General features: G+C 39.8%; 1 protein-coding gene across 2 annotated transcripts in view; it reads right to left on the minus strand.

Annotated features, from left to right (window-relative positions):
* The window catches only part of LOC146559115 (kinase suppressor of Ras 1-like), a 59,875-nt gene that overhangs the window by 20,767 nt on the left and 26,073 nt on the right, over nucleotides 1-13,035 (minus strand). The window lies entirely within an intron of this gene.

The following is a 13,035-nucleotide window of genomic DNA, read 5'->3' on the forward strand; positions in this document are numbered from 1 at the left end:
GCAGCGGCTTTTTATCCATCCTGCATGTTTGCATACAGAAGGTCCAGAGTTTTATTGTCTCTGCCAACAGGTAGAGTGCAGTCCAGACTGATACGGGTAAAATCACCACTAATGGTGATGAAAGCCTCTGGATGTTTGCACCGTAGGTCAGCGACAGTCACTTGTATAATGTCACATGCTGCTGCCCCTGCTGATGTAGTCAAAGACAGTTACAGTGGTAAAGAATATGGGCAAATACTCTCAGTTAAAAGTTCAATGTCTAGCGAGCAGAGACATTCCTTCACAGTAACATGTCCTGGATCTTTCATCAACTAACCCTGCAATCCCTCCACCTTTCTTCTTACTATTCAGCTTGGCGTCTCTGTCGCGTGAAAAGTGAAAAAGCACTATGGTCCAGGTGCAGCCATGTCTCTATGAAGCATAATATACTGCACTCCCAATACTCCCTTTGATGTCTTAACAGCCTACCATCTTATTAGCCAGAGACCTCACTTTTCCCATAGTGACCGATGGAACGGACGATTTATATTTTCTTCACCTCACTTTCAGCCTCTCTCCAGCCCGGCACCTGCGACGTCTCCTCTGATGTTCTTGCGGTATGACCAAGCTGGCTTTAGTCAACAGCGGTGTTTTGGAGATCACTAAAATGTGTATGTAAACACACAGAGCCACTCCGCTCAGCGTGACCCCCCCCCCCCCCCATGAAAAATGTAAGAAAGACTGCGAGACCATAAAAACAAGGAAGAAAAGACTAAGGTCCATGGTTTATAAAAACTGAAAACTTGGAGGAAAAAAAGACTAGATTAGATACAACTATAAATAAAATATATAGAAAAACTAAACTAAACTGAAAAAACTATGGGAGGCACTGCAACAGATTGCCACTCTCACAGTGAATGAAAAAATGAGGCCATTTATCGGACTGAACCTCTGAAAATAGGGCTATATATAAAAAAATGTCTGTAATTTTATAACAGTTCATGCAAAATTTTAGTAAAATCCCTCAAACTAAGCCTGCAGTTTAATCATATTGATTGTTTTCAATTTACAGTCTACTGTGGTGAAGTACGAAGGTAAAAATTATGTCTTTGTCCCACACATTACAAAGGGCACTGTAGCTACAATATTATCAGACATTCCCCGGAATACAGAGTGAAAAACAAATTTAGGGAGAGGCAGAGGCATTTCCTTTGAGATAACAATGAGCCTGCACATTAGAGGATGAAATTAAGATATGAGGAGGCAATGTGATATCACAGGGATGTTCATTACAGTCAAACAGAATGGTTTTTTTTAAATCACACATATCACAAAGGCCACCAAAAGTAAACTTCAAAATGAAAAGTGGTAGGAAGGGATCTTTCAGCCAGTTGTGATGTAGTCTACTTTGTTCTCATCATGGTCCAAAAGGAGACAAAACTTATTTCACATCTAGAAATCTAGAAATAGTTGACCTTCTAGAGCAGGGGTGTCAAACGTGTGGTGTGAAGATATATATATTTATGTGAAAAGGTGAATTCAGCCTTTCACCACCACTTACATTTTTTTATTGCAGACTGAAATTTGAGGCAATATTTGCACATTACCATCCATCAAAATTAATCAAAAGTTGTCCTGTAAAATCCCATATTTGAGCAAACTCTAATAAAAACCTTCACATTTCAAAAGACAACTATTAATGCATAGTTATAGGTCACAAAAATCCAGAAGAAAACACGTAGAACATATTTTAATATAAAATCCTTAGTCACAAAAATTAAGAAAATTATATTATATTGTCATTCTACTTTCATGTTGAATTTAACAAATATAACAAGCTATATATTTTTTGTTTTACTGATAAAACAAAATATCAGTAAATAACTGTTCTGGATTTTCCAGATGGTGCTCTCGTTTTAACTAGGAAAATATTAAATATGTACATATTTTTCATTTTAGAGAGGTGTTGTCCTGGGGGAGTGAGGTACAGTTTTAAGCATACTATGGGGGATTAAAAATTCAAGCAGCAACGTAAAAAAACCCATACATAATAATTAATATAGCAAAATAATTAAACAATTAAAAGTGATGAAAAAGGGATAATTTTACATCAGTACACTTGCCAAGCAAAGCTGCTGTGTCTACGTGACACATTTGGAGTCTCATACAAGATGCTAACCCTTAACGCTTAATCCTAACACCTAACCCAACCCTAATGCCTAAAACCACGACCGCAATCAGTAAGCTGACTGTCTAAATGAATGCAAGAAAAATTGCAATAATTTTATATATATATATAGCTATATATATATATATATATATATATATATATATATGTGTATGTATGTATGTATGTATGTATGTATGTATGTATGTGTGTGTGTGTGTGTGTGTGTGTGTGTGTGTGTGTGTGTGTGTGTGTGTGTGTGTGTGAGAATAACAATTTTCTTGCATTCATTTAGACAGTCAGCTTACTGATTGCTGGCTGTATATAACTGTATATGTATATTAAAAAAAATTCCTGAAAGTGTTGCACAATTTGCACATTGTTTTGCAGACTACTGAATCTCTGCTCATCTCCACTTCTGAGAAACTGTGATTCTCTTTTTATAAACCACCTGTTTCTTTTAGTAATACTTACTTTTCCACTCTTTTGTTGCTCCTAGCTTTGAATAAAATACATACACACTTGTGCACACTGTATGGTTTAAACACAATAACTCTAACAATCTTTGTGAAGCACAAATAGACACATACAGTGGGGCAAAAAAGTATTTAGTCAGCCACCGATTGTGCAAGTTCCCCCACTTAAAATGATGACAGAGGTCAGTAATTTGCACCAGAGGTACACTTCAACTGTGAGAGACAGAATGTGAAAAAAAAATCCATGAATTCACATGGTAGGATTTGTAAAGAATTTATTCGTAAATCAGGGTGGAAAATAAGTATTTGGTCACCTCAAACAAGGAAAATCTCTGGCTCTCACAGACCTGTAACGTCTTCTGTAAGAAGCTTTTCTGTCCCCCACTCGTTACCTGTATGAATGGCACCTGTTTGAACTCATCATCTGTATAAAAGACACCTGTCCACAGCCTCAAACAGTCAGACTCTAAACTCCGCCATGGCCAAGACCAAAGAGCTTTCGAAGGACACCAGGAAAAGTATTGTAGACCTGCACCAGACTGGGAAGAGTGAATCTACAATAGGCAAGCAGCTTGGTGTGAAAAAATCAACTGTGGGAGCAATCATCAGAAAATGGAAGACATACAAGACCACTGATAATCTCCCTCGATCTGGGGCTCCACGCAAGATCTCATCCCGTGGGGTCAAAATGATCATGAGAACAGTGAGCAAAGATCCCAGAACCACACGGGGGGACCTGGTGAATGACCTGCAGAGAGCTGGGACCAAAGTAACAAAGGTCACCATCAGTAACACACTACAACGGCAGGGAATCAAATCCCGCAGTGCCAGACGTGTTCCGCTGCTGAAGCCAGTGCATGTCCAGGCCCGTCTGAAGTTTGCCAGAGAGCACATGGATGATACAGCAGAGGATTGGGAGAATGTCATGTGGTCAGATGAAACCAAAGTAGAACTTTTTGGTATAAACTCAACTCGCCGTGTTTGGAGGAAGAAGAATACTGAGTTGCATCCCAAGAACAAGGGGACAGGACAGGACGACTGATCCGTGTTAAGGACAGAATGAATGGGGCCATGTATCGTGAGATTTTGAGCCAAAACCTCCTTCCATCAGTGAGAACTTTGAAGATGAAACGAGGCTGGGTCTTCCAACATGACAATGATCCAAAACACACCGCCCGGGCAACAAAGGAGTGGCTCCGTAAGAAGCATTTGAAAGTCCTGGAGTGGCCTAGCCAGTCTCCAGACCTCAACCCCATAGAAAATCTGTGGCGGGAGTTGAAAGTCCGTGTTGCTCGGCGACAGCCCCAAAACATCACTGCTCTCGAGAAGATCTGCATGGAGGAATGGGCCAAAATACCAGCTACTGTGTGTGCAAACCTGGTAAAGACCTATAGTAAACGTTTGACCTCTGTTATTGCCAACAAAGGTTATGTTACAAAGTATTGAGTTGTATTTTTGTTATTGACCAAATACTTATTTTCCACCCTGATTTACAAATAAATTCTTTACAAATCCTACCATGTGGATTCATGGATTTTTTTTTCACATTCTGTCTCTCACAGTTGAAGTGTACCTCTGGTGCAAATTACTGACCTCTGTCATCATTTTAAGTGGGGGAACTTGCACAATCGGTGGCTGACTAAATACTTTTTTGCCCCACTGTACACACAATATCTATGTGTACGGCAACTAATTCAGTTGCACAGGTTGAGTCAGGTTTCCAAATTCATGGCATGTGTCTGAAACAGGCATATCCGAAAACGTTAGAGCACTTATGCAAATATGTGATGTCTTGATGAATCGAGCAGGTATTAGAAGTTTACACAGCACCATTCTCGCATGAAAATATCTTAAAAGTTTATTTTGTGACCCAGACAGAGTAATGTTTCAAACTCCGCCACTCTGTGTTCCTCCGCCACTGCCTCGTTTGAGTTTTGGACGAAATGGATTCTGGGATATTGCATTTCTTCATTTCGAGCTAATTGGAGACCAGAACAGCCAATCAGATTTTTTTGCATCCAAGTCTGTGATTGGCTGGTTTTGTGGCACAACTATATCAGTGCAGAGAAAGAGTTGAGCGTGCACGGGCAGAAATGTTGAGAGCGCGAGCAACACATTGTGAGCGAGCGCAAATACAAAAACTGAGCGAGAGGGGCTGCTATTGTGTGTGTGTGTGTGTGGATAATAGCAAACACTGAAATACATTTTTTGCACGCAACAATGAATTTTGTTCACTCAAATTCAGCTTTTCTTCGCTCAAAATAAATTTCTCCTTAAAATGCAACACTTACACCTGCAAACTTTCTTTTACGTGCACTCAGAATAGTGGCACAAAAATAACGCCATAGCAGCACAAGAGTCCACATCTGGGTACTCTACAAGATTATTCCAAACAGCTGGAATACCTGGGGAGTAGATACACTGGAGAGGAGGAGAGGTGTGACGCCATGTTCCAGATAACTTGGATATTGAAACTTAGGAGTGATGTCACTCCTGAGTTAGCGTGTTCCCGAAAAAGCACGGAAAAACAGGTTGGTTCTTAGGAAGGTAGAGTCATTCAAATATCACTAACAATATAGTATAATGCTTTTTTGTTTCATTTAACTCTGGGTTGGCTGGGGTTGTTCTGACATTCTGAGTAGGAAAATTGAGTCGAAAACTTGGAAATTCCAACTTTCAACTTATTCAGGAACACACCGTGAGTCCATAGCAAGTATGGAAGAAAGAAGCACCCAACTTAAAATATAACCATTAATCATTCTGTTTCTTTTTAAATCCACATTGCAGGGTCAGCAGTCTAAACACCTGGACAGCTCTTACAGCTCTTTTGATTCAATTCAATTCAATTCAATTCTACTTCATTTATATAGCACCAAATCACAACAACCGTCGCCTCAATGCGCTTGGAGGCACACTAAGCCAGCCAAGAGATATAATCTCTCCAGCTCATCTTGAGTCTACTCCCAAGCCTCCTTCCAGTTGGACAAAATGACTCACTGCCAGAAATCATTCTGGCCAGATGCCCAAACCACCTCAACTGTCTGCGTTTAGTGTGGAGAAGTGCTCTATTCTGACTCCCTCCTGAATGACCAAGCTTCAGCCAGTTTCTAAACAAGAGTCTAAACATAGATTGACCAGTCAATTGACAGCATCAATTTCACAAAATATAAAATGCACCACACAGGTCCATCACTGGTGATGTTACAGCATTCTGTTTGTCAATCTTAAACTCCACTCTCCCCTTACTCATGAAAACTCCTCCACTTAAGGTAGCACCCCTTCACAAACCAGAATGTGCACTCCACCCTTTTGCAGCTGGGAACTATGGCCTTAGACTTGGTGGTGCTTATTCTCATCCAAGCTGCTTCACATGATTGCAAACAAGTCCAGTTTGACTTGGAGTTCATTGGCTTGATGAAGCAGACAGTCTTAGGACAAGATACTAAGACTACCAAACCTCACACTTTCTAAAAACGGGGCTGTACCTAGATATTCTATTATGAAGAGAATTGGTGAAAGGGCAACCCCAGTCCAACACCCAACAGGAATGTCTGACTTAGCCCATACTTCCAATCTGAACTCTGACAAAACTTTTTAAAGCTCAGTATTCAATGTTATCACCAAAACTTAGGTTCAGAATAGATGTGTCATTTAGAAAGGATGAAGCGCCATACTCACATCTGTTGTTTATGTAAAGCATGTTGCTTAAGCCATTGTACTGCATTTCTGCAATATTACCATCTTTTCCAAACCTTAACCAGAACTCCCAGAGGCTAATCAGAAAACATTTAAACAATGATGCTGCTGCTAAAAACGAACAGAGTTTTACTTTGATGTTTTGGTGTAAAAAACCTGATGTTAGTGCAGTTAGTTGGTGCAGTATTACACTGTTCCAGAGCCTTGGCACCACAGACTGAGAGGCTCTAACATCCCTAGACTTCAGCCTTGTACAGGGGGAACTAATAGATATTAAGCTTGTCAGCGAAGACAGCGAGCAGTAGTCTATTTCACAAGAAGTTGGAATAAATAATCCTGATGTGATGATGTCATTTTGCATCACGAGCCACTTACAGTCCAATTTGATCTTAAGAGGCCTGGACCAGTGAATTTCCCTTCACTGAGATTGATTTTACATGTGATTCAAAGTCCAGAGAGAAATCAAATGTTACACCAGATTATGAACACTGGTCTTCACAAATAAGCAAAAGGAAGCAATCATTTCTAATTCTTGAATACATATCACGAGGAGTTATAATAATAGCGTCAGTCTTGTTAGAGTTTCAAACAAGGCAAACATTCAGCTACTCTGGTCTATCCAGCTGGTGAGACTTCAAAGATTGAATGATGCTGACTAAAGGAAGGGTGTAAAAGGAAAATTACAAAGGACCCAGAATTGAACCTTGTGGAACCCCTTTGGTTAGAGAAGCAGTGCAAGCTGAACTTGGAGAACTTGCTCGCCCTAACAGAGAATATCCTTCCAAATAAGTAGTAGGAAAACCAGTCTAGTCATGATATAGAGATACTAGCCAAAACCTTGAGGCTGTTTGTGGTCAACAAGATGCATGTCCCATCACCAGCAAAGACTTTATTGTATAAAACTGTTGCAAGTTCCTCTTTTAATAAACAACACATTACACCTCCCTGAAATTATCCCAACACAGCCACTGGCCTTCAAAGTATTACTGTAATGGTCAAAATAAGTATGCAGTGAAAGAACAACCTATATATTAAACGTTATTTGTGTTCTACACGTCTCATCCAAAAATATGGAAAAAGTTAAAAAGACTGGCGAGACAAGACAACATTTCACACTTCGCAAAACTGATGCATACCGATACCTGGGTACTGCCTGGGCATGCCTAAGCTGACTATGTTTAGGTGATGAAACCCACCCTCCAAAACAGAAAAAAGAAAAAAAAAGAAAGAGGTAGAAACACTAACAGAGAGACACTGCAGTTAAAACTTTTCCTTTAACCTTTGATATCCAAATGACACTAATTACTGCTTACTGCCTTTTCGGACATACTTAGTCACACAGAAGTACATTTCTGAAGAAAAGCCAGAACACCAAGACTGAATGACAGAGTCGGTACTGACAGGCATGTGGGTATTCATAGTATGTCAAAGGCAAACACAAATCTGTATTGATACCCACCACTGCCAATAACGACACACACACACACACACACACACACACACACAACTGTCCAGAGTACACACGCACATTAAAACTGAGAACACGCAATGTGACTATCTGAAACAGCAACAATAAGGAAATGAAGGAAACACTTTTCCTAAGATCTGTATCACAATACATACGCTGAAAACCAGCAGACAGAAACAGCAGAGCTTTGATTAAGTACATTACCATGAGGTTGACAGTATCTTTTAAACATTTGAGCCCCTGCTCTCATAATCCAGGCACTGTACCAGAATAATCCGTAAGCGCAACAGGCTGCTGGGAAACACACAGAGAGCCAACAAATCTTCCCACAGCTGTTATCACACTCCCTCTTTTTCTCCTCCCTCCTTCTAGCACTACCCTCCCCCTCTTTCTTTCTCACTCTCGCTCAACAAGGTTTTTCACACGTCTCCTGACTTGCAAACACAGTACATAAATGATCATTCACTCCCCATGCATACGGTTTCATTTTCATTTTTACTTTTATGCGCTACCCTTAGATTAACATTTGTAATACTGTAATAACTGACAGCAAGTGCTTTATCATTATTATCATTCTTATAGTTATTTTTGTTATATTATTTAATCTACACTGAAATGCACGCTAGACTTACATTCAAAGCAGAGCCCTGATTTTAAGAACCTTTTTTCTGGTAACACTCCATTCAAATGGTTATCTATTTGATAAGCTTTAAAGCATTTGTTATAGTTACATTTCCGAAAGCTACTCTTTTTGAGTGTATGTGTCTAATCAGTGCTAAACCCCACCCTGCCTCAGAAGAAATCCTCCAAATGAATAAGATGTGCATTAGCGCTGTATGGTAATGCTAACTCTGGCTAACTAACTCCTGCTAAATGCAGTTACATGCAAAACACCTGCACTGAAAATGTTACTTAAACTTAATTTACACACATTTGAAGGAAGGTAATAGGAGTTACGCGTGTGCCACATCATATCATCAGCTATAATACAATTTTTATGGTATAAAAATGTGATATCATGATATAGGCTGGCATAGAAACGCCATGCATTTACATTCCCTGCTCTGTGCAACAATGAGACAAGCTTGGACATGTATAAGAGAGTTGCAAGTGTGACGCTGATTACTACTTCAACAACCTCCTACAAAGTACAGTACTTTGCAAGACAACTGCTCCCGCTGAAGGTGGAAACAACAAACTTGTTTTGCCAGTAGAAGATAAAATATTATCGCATACATATGGGCTAGATAGGAGAAGATGCTTGCAGCTGCTATTGTGACCCAAGCATGAACAAATGGCTCCACCATTGGCCCACTCACTGACTGCACTCGATATGACAGGAAGAACAAATAGTGGTTACATGATGGAAATACAGGACTTTAAGCAGCTAGTCAAAAAGTTTGACACAAGACACACTACGAAAGTTAGAAAACATTTTTCAGTTTTATTGTGTGACAATATTACGTCACATAGTATTAGTTATTGATTTATTCTGTGTCACTGGATATAATGGTGTCTCACTATTATTGCACTATAATGCTGCTGGGACCTTGTTTCTATATATTCATACTCCAAATTAGGAAAAGTGTTATCAATGGCAATCACTGGAAAAGAAAGGTGGAATATGCCCTTCAATTACTTATAAATGCTGTTGCTTTCAAGCAGTAAGCATCAATATAATTCAGCATTTATTTTTCTATATATATATATATATTCACAAATATATAATATTATCGCAAATGTTCTTGAAATATTCTGATATACATTTAAGTTACATTGCCAACACCTGATGACAAGCAAATCCTGTTTGTCATTAGTGTGGGCGATAAGTCAACATACAATACAATACAATACAATACAAATGGAAAACAAGTAATATATAATTACTATAGATAATCCAGATAATCCATACATATAATGGACACCTGGGTGAAAATCAAATCTCAGGATGTACCACATTTCACGGATCACATTAACTTGGTGGACCGAGACATCAAATTCACCAGGGAGGATATGAAAAACGGCAGGTTAGCCTTCTTAGACTGTGAGAGTTCCATTAGTAATGGGGACATCTAAAACCTCATGTGTACCAGAAACTTACACATCAGTATTTAAGGTTTGACTCTCATCATCCACTGGAGCATAAACTGGGTGTCATCAGGACGCTACAACACAGAGTGAACACCATCCCCACAGACACAGCGGCCAGGGAAGCAGAAGAACATCACATCAAGAAGGGCAAAGGGAAAGACCATCTCTGAATCGAGGAGGGGGCCTAAGGGTACGACTTTCGCCATCGTACAATGCTGTGATTGCAGCCATTCCCCAACTTTCTGTGAATGGTACTCATGGCCATTGATCAGTGGGCTTTGATCAGTGGTTGTTGATCAACGGTCATGAGAAACGGCATAATTATGACACTTTTATTGTGTCAGCAGACTATTTGGGGTCATTGTCATGCCAGAAAAATGAGGCCTTTGCCAATCCAACACTTTCCAGATGGTATGGTATGGTGGATCAAAATCTGACAGAAGTTTACTGTTTTCATAATTCCATCAATTACGAATACAGTTTCAAACCATGACAGTTTTTACTTATGGCTGTAGACACTCCTCTCTATACACATTGATAATAACTTGATTCATCACTTCATAAGACCTGTTTTCTTGTACGCTCAAGTAATTTGAAGTGATAATAATTTACTTTTGCTTTGATGTAGAAGGTTCCTGAAAACAGATAAAATCTTTAATTTAATTTACAAGAATAAAAAGTACAATAATTAAATATAAATTAGAGCACAACAGGTAGTTAAATGCTTACAGCACTGAAAGCCTTTCCAGTTATTCAATTAATAAAACAGATCTGTTTTAGTTTAAAGTGAGAATGTAAGTACACCATAAAATAAAAAAATGCTATGTGCTGAATTATTAAAGCTGAGGTTCACTTCCATAGTTCATCAGGTAAAGGAGCCTTATTTTTTCCAATTACTGAATACAACAGAAAAGCTTTAAGTTGTCAGCTTACTAAGTTCTGCCTCCTCATGCATTTTACTAAATTGGCATAGTCCTGTAAGTGTTGTAGGAACATGCCTGATTCCAGCTATACCCCTTGGGGCAGTGCTTATCTCTTACACAGTAATAAATGACAGGAATGCACATGCAAAATGCAAACCCAGAGACAAACACGCACAAATATGGGTGGGTGTGTTATAAATCTTTTCATTAACAGTTTGTTCACATATAGATCAAAGAGCACGCTGCAAATGACAAGTCTATTGTCCTTGGACCTCTCCCTTTCTAAAAGGTAATAAAAAATATAGAAATAAATAAAATAATATAATATAATAATTAAAAACCTGTAGCAGCTGGATAGCGTAGTGGTTAGACTACACTCCTTTGGAGCAGAGGATCAGAGGACAGCTGGATACTGGAATGCCTAGAATTTTACAAGATCAACAGGACCATAAGAGCCTTCATCAGGAACTCAATGGGGATGTGGCGTACAACACTAGAGGCCAACTCCAAGCCCATAGCACAAGTCACAAGTCAAGTGCGGGATCTGCATAGGCCTGAACCCCCTCAGTGAGATCATTAACAAGACTGGCTACGGATACCGACTACGGAACGGAGCAGTTGTCAGCCACCTCCTGTACATGGATGACATCAAGCTGTATGCCAAGAGTGAACGAGACATCGATTCACTGATCCACACTACCAGGATATACAGGATATATTCGGGCTGGAGAAGTGTAGTCGGATGGTAACAAAGAGCGGGAAGGTAGTCAGAACTGAGGGGATCGAGCTACCAGAAGGCAACATTGCAGACATAGAAGACAGTTACAAGTACCTGGGGATCCCGCAGGCGAATGGGAACCATGAAGAGGCAGCTAGGAAAGCTGCAACCACCAAGTACCTGCAGAGGTTCAGGCAAGTCCTGAGGAGTCAGCTGAACGGTAAGAACAAGATCCGGGCCATCAACACCTACGCCCTGCCCGTGATCAGGTAAAATAAGTACCCGATCACCATATATATATATATATATATATATATATATATATAGATATATAGATATATATATATATGCACAGAAAACAAATGGCAGGAGCAAAACAGCACCAACTGGTAGAGCAGTCGCCCGAGACTACAAGACCAGACTGACCAACCTGTGCACTGCCTGGATCGACTAGAAGAAAGCCCACATATGGATCCTGGAATGCCTAGAACTATGCAAGATCAACAGGACCATAAGAGCCGTCATCAGGAACCCAATGGGGATGTGGCGAACAACACTAGAGCCAAACTTCAAGCCAAGTGGCAGAAGTCACTGTCAAGGCAGGATCTACCAAGGAGATGCTCTCTCCCCACTGCTCTTCTAAATAGGCCTGAAGCCCCTCAGTGAGATTATCAACAAGACTGGCTACAGATGCCGACTACGGAATGAAGCAGTCGTCAACCAACTCTTCCACAAGAATGTCATCAAACTGTCTGCCAGGAGTGAACGAGACATCAATTCACCAGTGATAGATGGCCATGGTGATAGATGTAGATATACTGAGTGATACCAACACAGGGCATACATGTAGCCAAGTGGCTGGCATAATATACAAGAACATCTGTGACCAGTATGGCCTGTAAGTACCAAGGAATCCTTAGCCTCCTGTGAAGACATTTCATTTCTGGAAGAAATGGAAGAAAACGTATGTATGTATATATACATATGGGATGGGCAACTCTCCCCCTTATTTAGAAATGTGTAAGAAAATATGGATTAATTTTTTATCCATTTATTTCTCACCTTCACTATCTCTACTCCATGCAAGTTCACTTTTCCACCCTCCTTCTCATTCACACACATATATTCTGTCTTGCTTCTATCAACTTTCATTCATTTTTGCTCAGTCTTTCCATTTCTACATTCATCAGTTCCTCAAAGTATTACTGCTATCTTTTCGATAGAGGTACTCCCACTCTTTCATTTGTAGCACATTTCCATTTTCATTTCCTTAATAGCTCAATCTTTCTGCCTAGCCAATTGATACAAGTCCCCTTCTCATTCCTTAGTATCCAGTCTCACATTCACTACAAGCCTTTCTCTTCGCCATCTCTCTTTGCTGTATGCCTGGCAATCCAGCACTCCTGTCTACTTTCTTTAACTCCCTGACTATTCTTTGCTAACCCCTTCGTTTGAATACTTTCCTTCACTTCCTTATTCCGCAACTTCCACAAAAAGTCTCCTTCTCCTTTTTCTCT

The sequence above is a fragment of the Mchenga conophoros genome, linkage group LG14, assembly GCF_057382185.1.
Source record: "Mchenga conophoros isolate Kocher_MC1m ecotype Shallow Benthic linkage group LG14, M_conophoros_male_GT1.1, whole genome shotgun sequence".
Taxonomy (NCBI): Eukaryota; Metazoa; Chordata; class Actinopteri; order Cichliformes; family Cichlidae; genus Mchenga; species Mchenga conophoros.